This window comes from Triplophysa dalaica, chromosome 20, assembly GCF_015846415.1.
Source record: "Triplophysa dalaica isolate WHDGS20190420 chromosome 20, ASM1584641v1, whole genome shotgun sequence".
Lineage (NCBI taxonomy): Eukaryota > Metazoa > Chordata > Actinopteri > Cypriniformes > Nemacheilidae > Triplophysa > Triplophysa dalaica.
The window spans coordinates 1,587,533-1,600,000 of record NC_079561.1 but is presented as its reverse complement, the minus strand read 5'-3'; the positions used below and the strand labels follow the sequence as shown (position 1 = coordinate 1,600,000).

General features: G+C 39.0%; 1 protein-coding gene across 1 annotated transcript in view; it reads right to left on the bottom strand.

Annotated features, from left to right (window-relative positions):
- Positions 1-10,086, bottom strand: part of itga5 (integrin, alpha 5 (fibronectin receptor, alpha polypeptide)) — a 55,505-nt gene extending 45,419 nt beyond the window's left edge. The window contains exon 1 of the mRNA XM_056732997.1: positions 9,939-10,086. The gene's annotated coding sequence lies outside the window, so the exon portion shown is untranslated. The remainder of the gene's footprint in view (positions 1-9,938) is intronic.
- Positions 10,087-12,468: the final 2,382 nt, after the last annotated feature.

Genomic DNA, 12,468 nt, shown 5'->3' with positions numbered 1-12,468 from the left:
TCATTGGGTAAATCCAAGTTTTGGAGTAAGTGTAAGGCCCGATGGGGAAAAATATAACGTATGGGTAAGAGTGTTTGGAGCTGTGTGTGTGTGTGTGTGTGTGTGTCTTGGAATCCTGAGCATAGAACAGACAGGCAGTAAATCAGATTTTTTGGGGGGTGCCACAGGGGAACACCGCTTTGTCCATCTTGAACCCTGAGCACACGTACACCCAAATAAACACACATGGATCACAGTTGAAGTCTTTCTACATTCATGAGCTTGAAAAATCCTTCAGAGCAAGCATACAGGAACACTGTTGTCTAATGAAAAAATTATTCTCATAATAATTCTCGTACTCCAAACTGCAAAGCCATCTTCACATCAACTTTAATTAAACATAGAATTTATTGGCTTTTATCACATTAAAGATTATCTTAGATATGTTTGACTCATAACTTTCCACTCTGCAGAATTAATATTGTTTTGTTTTCAGTTTTATTGTTATTTTTTATAAAAAAATAATAATTTGTTTTTATTTACATTTATTATATTAGTTTTAATTAAATCTTTAGTTATTTGATTGTGTGCTGTCTGTCATTGTATTATTATATATGTTATTTTGCTGTATACGTTTAATATAATTTATTTGCATTAAATTTTTTGTTGATTTTAAATTTATAATTTTAGTGCATCAACTTAAAAAAATATCTAATAGTTTTGTATAATAATGTGTATTCAATTATATTTTATTTAAATTAACATATTTTTTATTTTTAAATATTAAAAGAAATTGCTTTCATTTACATATTAATAGTTCTATTTTACATTTAAGCAATTTTGTTGTGCATTTGTCATTGTATTAATTAACTTTTTTATTTTGCCATATAAGTTTAATATATTTTTATTTCAGTTGTATTTATTTTTAGTGAATAATTTTAGTGGCTAAAACTTATTTCAGTTAATCGCTAAGAGAACATAACCTTTTTTATTATTTTAAAATATTTTGTATAATAATTAAATAATTTCTGAAATATATTTCTATATCATTGTATATTATTCTTTATTCTTACTTCTTTATTATTTTCTTTATAGTATCTTTATTATATTTTATTTTATTTCAAGTAACATTTGTTTTAGCAAACTTTAATAACCTCACAACGATGTACATACTTCATATAAATTATCATCCCATTTTTTCTTTTTAATTTTTCTTTTTATTTCCATTCTTGAGCTATTTAAGGACTGTCCATGACCTCAACTTAATACACCAATAAAACATGACCAAGAACTCAATTTAGTGTCCTAAGCTATAAAAGAACAACCTCCGAGCAATAAAACTGGTTATATTTTTGTTGTAAAGAGAACATTAAGAAACCCTCTGACCGGTCACATCCTCCGTGCGTTTGGTTTGGCTCTAAACCACGGTCTATTGTATTAAATACTCTGCATCAAATCACACATTCTGTTATCGTTTGCTGTATCCTTTGCAGCACAGCTCTGCCATGTTTGGAGATTGTCGTTTCTCCAAAAAAGGTCACCATCACCTTAACACACCGTATTCAACACTGTGTTCCACTGGTGACTCACCACGTTTCCGAATTGTTCTGGAACACTTTCTGCCCTGTCAGGATCTGACAGGATCTTCCTTATAAGACTATGTTCACAGTGCAAAAAGGGGGAGACTTTGAGAAAGAACCTAATATAGATGGCAGCAATGGGTGTGATAACATTGGCATCCGTACGGTTAAGGGGACCGTTACTGACGGACGTTAAACTCTGTTGGGTCCGTTGGGGGAGAAAATAACATATCTCCCCTGAGGGTTTTTGGATTAGCGTTTAGCGGGTACCTTTGTGTATCCCAAAGAAACGGTTTGAGCGTACTACTGAAGTGACTGTTTGGGAAGGGCTGAGAGGGGAATGGTTTTAAACTTCTCTTTTCCTTTGACGGGCTTGAGTTGCTATGAAAATAAACCACAGTTGTCTTCACAAACAAACTTGTGGCGGGGCCGAGATGTTTCTTTTCATGGAGAAGTCTAAGGCATGCTGACCGCTTAAGCTGAGCCGGTAACCTGAGATATTCTGACCCTTAATAATGCCAGTTCATTTTCCATTTGTGAAATCCAGACGGCATGCCCACCTGTCGGGATGACCCAAGTTCACAGAGTCTAAATCTTCATGTGTATGTATAATCCTCCACCATCTATGATTGACCAAGACTGGACATAGACCGTTCTCTTTTCAATCGTTTCGCATGGGCATCATTTAAGGCATCTGGTCCAGACTTTACGTGTCGTTACAGGAACAATTCATCACTTCCTGCTATTGTACGAAGGAATGTTGTTATGTTTTGTGCGGAGACTCTGTTGCATTCCCGTCTCTTACAATAAAAGGACATTTTTTTACAGTAAAGTGCACACATGAAAGCAGGTGTGAGACCCAGGACATGAGCCAACAGTTCTCAAAGAGATCTACGATGAGATACGCCGTTTTGACTGCCTCTCCACAAGCTATACACTAATGTGTAAGTTTGCGATAGGAATTTACTTTAATGCTAGTAAAAAAAATCATTGTATATATCTTCATAAACATACAAAGTTTGCTGACAATTTCTCTTGACTTGGTTTACATCTCATCGGATTGAAAAAGCAGCTTAATATCACGTAGGACTCCAGGAGATGATCTCCTCTTTAAGAGCCTTGTTACTTTGAGTTTCCCAGAGAGAGATGACTGAAATTCAGGCCTGCCTGTCTATAGCCGTCCCGACACAAATGCACGGTATGTCACATGAGAGCACAACAAACATTCTGATAAATGCGTTTGGCCACTGACAGGCAGATGAAGAATGATGAGACAGTTGCTTTCCTGCTGACAGACAGACTCTGGTGGTTCCAAAGTGTTGTTGCTTTAACATTGTGGCATGTGCTTTTAAACCTATCAGTTCTGTCTTTTAACAAGAGCTTACTGGAACACCCATGTAGAATGTGGCCCGCCAATGAATTAACGCAGAGATAAACAAAGAGGTGACCTGTATTGCTTTTGCTCTTGGAGTATACTATGTTGGCATGAATCGTATCCAAATGCCCTTACAAGAAAAAGCAGGGTTTGATTTTCCAACAGGAATGTGCCGCTGTTTAGTGAAAAGGTTCAGATACATTCACAGGCTGATGAGGTGTATAGACCATTTCGCAGATGTTAAAGTTCCAGTGAAATAAAAATCGACAATGTCTGCTTTTTCATGAAATATTGCAGCGTTTTATTGAAAATAGTTTATCGATGTGGGTATTTCTCTTATTAACATTCGTGTGGCCTCATAATCTTTTGTTCAAATCTGAAAATCCCCTTCCTTCCTGTAAAGAACTCCTCTCCTTCAACTATCAGTCTGCTGCCAGTTCCATGCGTCAAAATACGGAAGTAAAAACGATCTCAACTTCCAGTTCATGGGGACTTTTTAATTTTATTTGACATAATGTATGAATAAATCATAAATATATTTGTTGAAAGGTGTATTTTTTTTGAGGATCTATTGACAGAAATGCAATATAATATACATAACTATGTCTTCAGAGGTGTATAGACCTTACATAATGAAGCATCTTAGAATGAGCTATTTCTATCTACATACACAGCGGGTCCCCTTACATGACATTCGCCATTTTGTTTCTACAGTAGCCCTAAACGGACAAACTGCTCTACAGATTGCGTTTTGTAAATGTTATCTCCTTCGGCAAAGAAGCGAAAACGCGACGACATCGTAGACCTGTGTCATCCACCATAGTGCTTTGAAATGGATGGGTGGAGTGAGTGGGTGGTTGCAATTCGAAACCTCACCACTAGATGCTGCTAAATTCCATACACTGGACCTTTACCTATTTATTGATCCATTCCTAAAACCATTCAAGCATCTAAGGCTATATTCATGGCGAGAACTAGTGAATTTATGCAAGTGTCGGTTCAATACACAAGTCTATCCTACACAGGACCTTTAACATTTTGGTTCATTTATAAATGTTCTGTTGGTTGTTTTCATTTCAAAAGTTTGTGTAGTGTAAAAAACTGTAACAAGTTCTTCTGGACCATCGTTGGAGCAGCATTGTTTACGTGTTCAGAAGTGGTCTCTGTGTGACAAATATACAGCATCTAAGGAGAAAATAACACCATCATCAGAAAAAGTTTCAGGTGTTTATCATTCTGGTGAAGTTAGCCCATAAATCAAGAGTCATCTATCACAACCTTCCGACATTACCAGTGCTCTCACTGAGCGCCCGGTTTACACCCAACGCCCTCTTTGACTCTGTTCGACATTAGTCAGTGAAAGTAAACAAAACTATCTGTTAGCGGGTGAGAGTCTGCCCCTGATAAATTTAGAGATACCACAACCTCGCTATGAAATAAATAAACCTGATGACATCCACCAATATACAATCTGAAGTGTGACAGAAGCACAAGAGGCAGAAAAGATGATGGCCTTCTAAATCAGTGCCATAATTCATCCCTGTTACTTCTGTACAACAAATATTAACTAAGGACAGTTCCTCACAACATATGGTTGTGGAAAAAATAGCACTATGATTTTGCCTTTAATCAGCATTTCTACATGTATTGTGATAATTCCAGTGTCTTCTGAATTCCAACAGAAACAAACTTCATGAATGACAAAGTCACCCAACAACAGTGTAAAAGATGAAAAATCTGGCTTATTCCATTTTATCGGGGACAGTTGTGGCCTAATGGTTAAAGGGTAGAACTCCTGACCAGAAGGTTGCCGGTTCGATTCTCAGGGCCGGTGGGTAATGAACGAAGTGCCCTTGAGCAAGACACCTTACCCCTACTTGCTCCCTGGGCAGCTGCAGTAGCTGCCCACTGCTCCGGGTGTACGTGTGTTCACGACTTGATGTGCGTGTGTTCACTACTCTCTGGATGGGTTAAATGCAGTGGTCAAATTTCGGGTATGGGTCACCATACTCCTTATAGAGTACGTTTTTGTTATGCTGTTTTCTCGTTTTTGCCCCCTCATGGGAAGTCTTCTGTTTTCTTGTTTTACATTAGTTGTGTTCTTGTTTACTCCCCATCGTGGGTTTTGGTTTGTTTTCTAATAAAGTTACGTTTTTCACGCACTGCTGCCTAGCATTTGGGTTCTCTCCCGTGAACATTCCTGACAATTTCCTATGGAATACCGTTGTTGAATATGCCATTTTAAGCTATACAAGTCATTAAACGAACAGGGTGGACTGACGAAATCATCCGAATCTGTGTTTATTTTATTTCAGGTGAGGTTTTCTATGTCTAACTATTTTGTATACCGTATCCGTGGAATTCTCTAGTTGTTATAAAGGCTATCTTTTCCGAGTTTTTTGCAACCGAGATGCGCACGCATCCCGAATGTTTACAAACTTATATTTAGCCTATAAATAGTCAATTCAATTACAAACTGTAAATAATTTTGGAATGCTCTTATTTTTTTCTAAAATTTCAAAAAAATTCCACAGCTGTATTTTTAGTCTGAGCCTAACAGAGGCAGGATGCTGTTGTATCAGTCCACAGGGCTGACATGAGCGTAACAGGGTTGACATTATCACCTAAATAAACTTAGATAGGCTTTCAAAGAACAAGAGGTGGTACGAAACATCTTCAGATTTGGTTAAGTCAGAGCTCTTTTTGGATCAGGTTCTGCATTCCTCAACATGTAAACCACCAGGAATTGAAACGCTTTTAATCCAATACAACTGTTTATATTTGCCATTCTGTGAGTGTCTGTTTTAGCGTGACTAAACTCTGTTCATATTCAGTAAGATAAATTACCGTCTTATTGGACGGCACACATGATAATTTCATTGTTAAATATAACCTTTATGCAGAACAACCCGTGCAAACAGACATACGGTCTGTATCCTCTGTGTACACAGGATGTGAGGCATGGGTTCTTCCGAGTGAATCAGCTCATCCTCTTTTATCAGACAAACATTATAATGTCTGACTGTTTACTGCAACTGACTGTTACCACCTTGTATGGCCATCTGTGCTCCCATAAAAAGACACGGCTGAATATTACCCCGAGGCCTTATCGGTATCCTGCTGATTCAAGCGCGCTTAAAGGTGTCTACAGTGAGTGTGTTGATTGATACAGAACACAGACACAGCTTATATGTATCCTTCATGACCACCAGTAAAAAATCGTTCCTGGGGTCCAGTCATACTTCCCAAAATGACCTAATACAAAGGTTCCAAAAGGAGGTGATGTGGAGTCTGTTCTGGCATGATCTCAATACAGAAAGGGAACATGGTCCCAGATCTGTTGATAAGAGGCCAGGGTAAGTGGAGCCATTTCGACAGATCACATGAACGTTGTTGAGTGTGTTAAAGTTGAATGTTCTGCTTTCTTTTTTGGACAGATGAGAACATAATAGTTCACAAGTTCTACCAGTGAATAGGGCAAGAAATAAAGACCTCTCGGTAAATATGACTCAGTAACTCATGTGAATCATGTGATTTACTGCTTCAAACATTCACACACCCACTTCTTGTTTCTTTCAGGCTTTCTTATTTCTTTCAGTTTCTTGGCCTGTCATTGAGTATGAATCATTTTGTCCTGTTAAAGCTCACCCACAACTCTCTTTAATATCTCAGCTCTTTTTTCTTACCAGGGACTACTGCTGAAGTCTGCTTCTCAGGAACAAAAGACCTGAGCTAAAAATAATTCATTAGAACAATTGACTTTTTTTGAAACACCATAAAACTATGAATATACATGAAAAATAATATTTTTTTCATGAATCGAAGGAATAGTTCACACAAAAATATCATTTCAAACCTGTACGACTTTCTTTATTCTGAAGAAAACAAAAGGAGATCTTTTGAAGAATGTTGGTAACCAAAAAACATGGGTCCCTATAGACTTCCATTATCTGGACACAAAACCACAGAGACTTTTCTCAAAATATCTTCTTTTGAGTTTTAAACAAGAAAGAGTATTTTACAGGTTTTAAATGACGTGAGGGCTAATAAACAATAATTAACGTTTCATTTTTGGGTGAGCTATCCCTTTAAGTTGATTTGTTTCACCCATTTGGCGAATAGTCCTTTTTTCTTGTTTTTCCGAATTTCTTAAGTTACAGGGAAACCAGACAAACATACTAAACCTGTGCATCTGACCTTGTCAATACAGATTCATCCACCTCCTCGTGCACGCATAGATATAAATAACTCTCAAACTAGAGATCCAGAATGCCGTATCAAACATCGGAGTCTGACAACGGTGCATCATGTAACATCTCACTTCATGAGACTTGGCTGCTGTCCTATCGGTGACATCCCATCGACCTCATTTTCCCTCCAAGAGGTCCTTCCAGATGTCACTTATGGGCAACGAGTAGGCCTGGAGAGTGTCTGGAGAACTCTGGATGAGGTAAAGAAATAAACTTTAGGATAGCGATACCATGACACGTGACCTTTGGAGCATGTGATTTTTACATAGTCATGCCAGCAGAGCACGCAAAGGGAACCCATAAACCAGTTCACGCTCTTCCTCTATGCAAATCCTTCATTTCTTTCTCCTTGTCTTTCTTTTTCGCCTAAGGTCTGGCTTGCATTAACAATATGGCGTAGTGCCCCTCGGGGCGGTTCACACGGCCGCGGGGGACCGTCGTTGCTCGGACCCCCGCCTCTCTTCATTCCCTCCGCCGTTCATATCGCCCCGCCCCCTTCAGTCACACTCGCGGCATTTCCTTTTCCCAACAGACTATTTAGATCGCTGGCTGGAGAATGGAACGTGTGAGTGAGCTGGAAGTTTGGTGTGTAAGCAAACTGGTTGCTAAGCTGAAATCATAGAGGAGAGCACATGCTCTCATGGCGAGCCCGCCCTGTCATGTTCTGTCTGTGTACGCTTAACTACAGCTGGAAACTCTTTTCTGACGTCAGCAGATCTGTACAGATGAAGGAGACTATGAAAGATGTGGCCAACCAGGAGAGGAATTTAGAAAGGGAGAGAGAGATGATGCATGATGGGAAGCTTATTGAAACAAGAGCTCGGGGACGTTGGGAAATCTGCCTCTGAGAGTGAGGGATTGACAGAGTTTACAAACCAGGTGGACAGCCAACTTTACTGATGTCACTCCAGGCAACCAGACTCAATTTTCAGGAGATGACTTTGTCCTTAGTGTAGTTTGTCCACCAAACTAACATATGTAACATCATCTGGCATTTATAGTTCCCCACCCAGACAGAAGATCACACCACAGTAAAGCCAAGTATCTTCTCATCCACGCTCAAGTTCACCTCCCATCTCGCATGTGTCACACGAGTCTCAAACGGTTGATCAATGGTTTGGCTGGCGGGGAGACAGAGCCGCTTTGATCCCACTGTAGAGCATTCAGGCTTTTTAAATGTTCCCGTGCTTTCCTACGGCCCTAATTGCTTCCATATCTCTCAGTTGTGGGGCAGTCAACGCTGACTTCTGCAGAATTAACGCCGTGAGAAAGGAATGGGTGGGCAATATTAGGTCACGCCATTTTTTTAGATGGGGAGCTCAAAGAGTGAAAACAGGACTCATAGCCATGTTTGTGGCCCGAGATCAAAGGTGGGTAAAGTCCCTCAACTTGGAAACCCCAAACTGATGAAAATCCTTCGGCAAATTGTGATGTACACAAGCACAAATATGATAACGTAAACCAAAGCCATTCGAGGAGAGGATAGATTCGTAGTTGGACATCGAAACTGGCTGAATAAAAGTGAGAGAGGGAAATATGTACTTTTGATTGAAAACACATTGCAAATGGGTTTGCGAAAGCATGCTGTCAGATACCGAGATGTTCTGCTTCTTGATAAGAACCTTAATGTTGAGTCACATTGAACTTCACATGGGATTCTCTTGAGTCCCAAAATTTCTGTGGAACAAGGACCCTCGTGAAGAAAGCTTAAATAACAACACCTTAAACCCAGATGATTTCCACCCAGATTTCCTGTTTTCTCATATAAACATGCATGTAGAGAAACCACAGCTTGTGATTATTGTATCTTAAAGGAATAATTCGCCCAAAGATGTAAATTCTGTCATCATTCACGCTCTTGCCCTTCCAAACCTGTTTGACTTTATTTTTTCTGCAGAACACAAAAGAAGATATTATTGTGAATGTTGGTAACCAAACATCATGGGCCCCCATTGACTTCGGAGAGAAAACCACTGAGAAATTTTTCAAGATATCTTCAAGTCTTAGATGTTTTAAATGACATGAGGCTAAATAAATAACACTTTTTTTAAGTGAAAAAGATAGATAGATTTTCAAATAAGGGTTTTGTATGCTTTTAGGTATAGGCATTCAGCCTCTGGCTGAAACGTGGCATGGGTCTCTCCCAGCGGATGAGGATGTTGAATTCCACAGGTGTGCTTTATCTAAGCACAGGCAGACTCCAGGTGTACCCTGAACACGTGTCTGTTTGATATGTATTAGGGAGGTGTGACACGAGGATTAGAAGAGAGGGAGAACAAGGTCTGCATGGCTCTCAGTTTGAAAACTGTTTCATTACTACTTCATCCCTAAATCACCCCATCAGAGGTCACTGTGTGTCATTAAAGCAACAGTTCACCCAAATTGAAACTTCTTTCATCATTTACTCACCCTAAAGTTGTTCAAAATCTGTATACATTTCTTTGTTCCGATAAATACAGAGAAAGATATTTGGAACAATGCTTTTGACCATTTTTCCTACTATCGTAGTCAATGGAGGCCGAGAACTGTTTGGTTACAAGCATTCTTACAAATATCTTTCTCTGTGCTCATCAGAACAAAGACATTTATATAAACAAGAGTGTGTTGTAAGCAAAACCACTGTTTCACCAATGTGACCCCGACCCGTCTCTGGTCAAGGGTGGGTGTATTTCTTTCCCATTGTGTACGCTTGAGCCCAGGCATATTGTTTCTCAAATCTCAAAGGAACTCCAGCTGAGCTAATGAGAGCTTTACCCGGGGTGTCGGCACGAGACCTGGCTCCGCCCGCCTTACAATGGCAGAACAGCATAAAGAGTTCCCACAGTCATCGCGGTGAGTGACGCAGTCTTCCAGCTACAACCTCACTGCTCGACCTATCATCACCTCTCCTCCTGGACCCAAAACAGATGCCTGTTGATGGAGAAAACAGCTTTATCACGTGCACACATACACATGCAATTCAAAAAGTTGAGTGTTACTTGACTGAAATGTTTTATTACAAAACAAACTAGATGATTTCAACCAAATGAAAAAAAAAATCATCTCAGGGTTAAAGGGATAGTTCACCCAAAAAATAAAATTCTGTCATGAATTACTAAAGTTATTCATGGGATGTCATTGACTACTAATGTGAAAGTAGAAAGAAAAAATTTCAGTAGGTGCCCCTCAATTGTTCGCTTTCATAAATTCTTCAAAACATCTTCATATGTAATCATAACAAATTATATATTTTTTCACATTTTACAGCTTGGGTAAATTTATTTTATTCCACAGTCTTGATGCGTTTACTAGTAATAAAATATACAAGGGACCCTCAACTTTTGAAGCATATGTGCATGTGTATTTGTGAGAGGTAGTATCTGCCCGATCGGTCCGAAAATGTCCCGTAAAGTCACATGATAATAAGGAAGCATTTAGCAAGGAATCCAATTCAGTCTGGGAAATGTTCATGTGAATGAAGCAGGACAAAGAGTGTGTTTTTGTTTATGTGAATGTCCAGTGCAGAGATGTGTGCATAAGTCCACTTCACAACTTAAGGAGGGTGGGAACGTCAACTTAAATGTTAACATCGTTTGGAGGTTTTCCAGGTCCAGTTTAATGAAGCATAACTTGCATTACTCTGGAATGAGACTAAACCCTGGGAGAATTCATGTAGCAATGGTAGTGAAAATAGAGGTTCTGATGAATTTGCTGTCCATAATATTAAACAATACGATTTTCCTCCCATAAAGATAAATACGATCTAAAGTGACAAGATGTCTTGGCATAGTTTGTATCATTTTTCAAAGTTGTTTTTAAAGGAATGGTAAGACAAATTTCTCCTTTAAGTTAGTAAAAGATTGAAGTCAACATTAAATTAAAATTGGCCATATTATTTAATTCACGGACCTGGTTTCATTTCATAAGATTTATGAGTGCACATCACTCTGAATAATGTTTGTCTGAAATGTATTTTCTTTTTCAGATGAGTATCCCTCTCCTCCAATCCCCTGCCTCTATGTGCGCATTTACAACTGAAATAACTTTCATTGTTTACACAAATTAACTTGTTGTGTAATGGAAACTAATTAGTGTAATAGTCATGGTAAGTTTGTGTGTTTGGAGGGTCGTGATGCAGCAGCATCACCTCTTGTTTGTGTGATGAAGACAGCGAGAGGTCAGAGTGCTACAGTGGGAATTAAAGCCCTAGATGTTGTCAGCATCTGTGCTCTGGTAACACACGATGTGACATGTGCCAGACTCTTATGAAAGAGTGCAGAAAAGGGCAGAGGGAATATGTTGAGAGACAGTCTCTCGCTCTGCGTCTGTGTCTTTCAATAACTCCCTCTGCCTTTTATTTCTGTTTTCTGTCTGGAGTCATTTTGGAATGTTTTGGGAAAAATCATAACATAGGTGCTTCCTCTTAGAAGGTTTGCTTTGCATCTTTTCTTGTCTTGAACACTTTTTCAAACAAAATTTCCATTACCAAGTCGGAACTTTATGCATGTGTAAGATCTGTAGAGTAAATTAACAAAAAGGTACTTCCAGTATGAAAACTCAGAATGACACTGTGTCGTATATCATTACTATATTCATTTATAGCGGCCACTAGCGGTGAGTTTGAGAACCAATCTCTCCTTTCATTGCTCGCCGCTCCCTTTCGAAACACGATGGTGGCCCCCACAGTACAGATAGATGTCGTCGGCTGAGACAGTGTGTATTCTCATGTTGACGCAGGGAAGAGATCATGCGAGCATTAGAAAGACTGTAGAAAGATTGTGTTATTTATTACATAAAATAAAGGGTCTGGGCATTTTAAATATAAAAAGAAGTTTAAAAGTCAGGACCTGCGTTAATATTATAAATAATTTCCAGCAGAGACCCCTTAGGACCCGCGGTACTGAAGCTTTTAGCGGAGATACTCATAGATACTGTATGTATGGAGATACTTTCCAGCAGAGAGACCTTGGAGAGAAAGATCGTCTAAAAATCACACCCGAAGAGATTGCTTTGTTAGATCCTCCTAAAAATCCCACATTGCTCCTTTAAAGGTTCAATGAGTACATTTTTCGAGGATCTATTGACAGAAATGCAATGTAATATACATAGCTGCGTCTTCACAGGTGTATAAAGACCTTACATAATGAAGCGTTATGTTTTTATTACCTTTGAATGAGCTATTTCTATCTACATACACCGCGGGTCCCCTTGCATGGAATTCGCCATGTTGTTTCTACAGTAGCCCTAAATGGAAAAACTGCTCTACAGAGCGCATTTCGCAAATCTCTTTCAGCAAAGAAGCGAA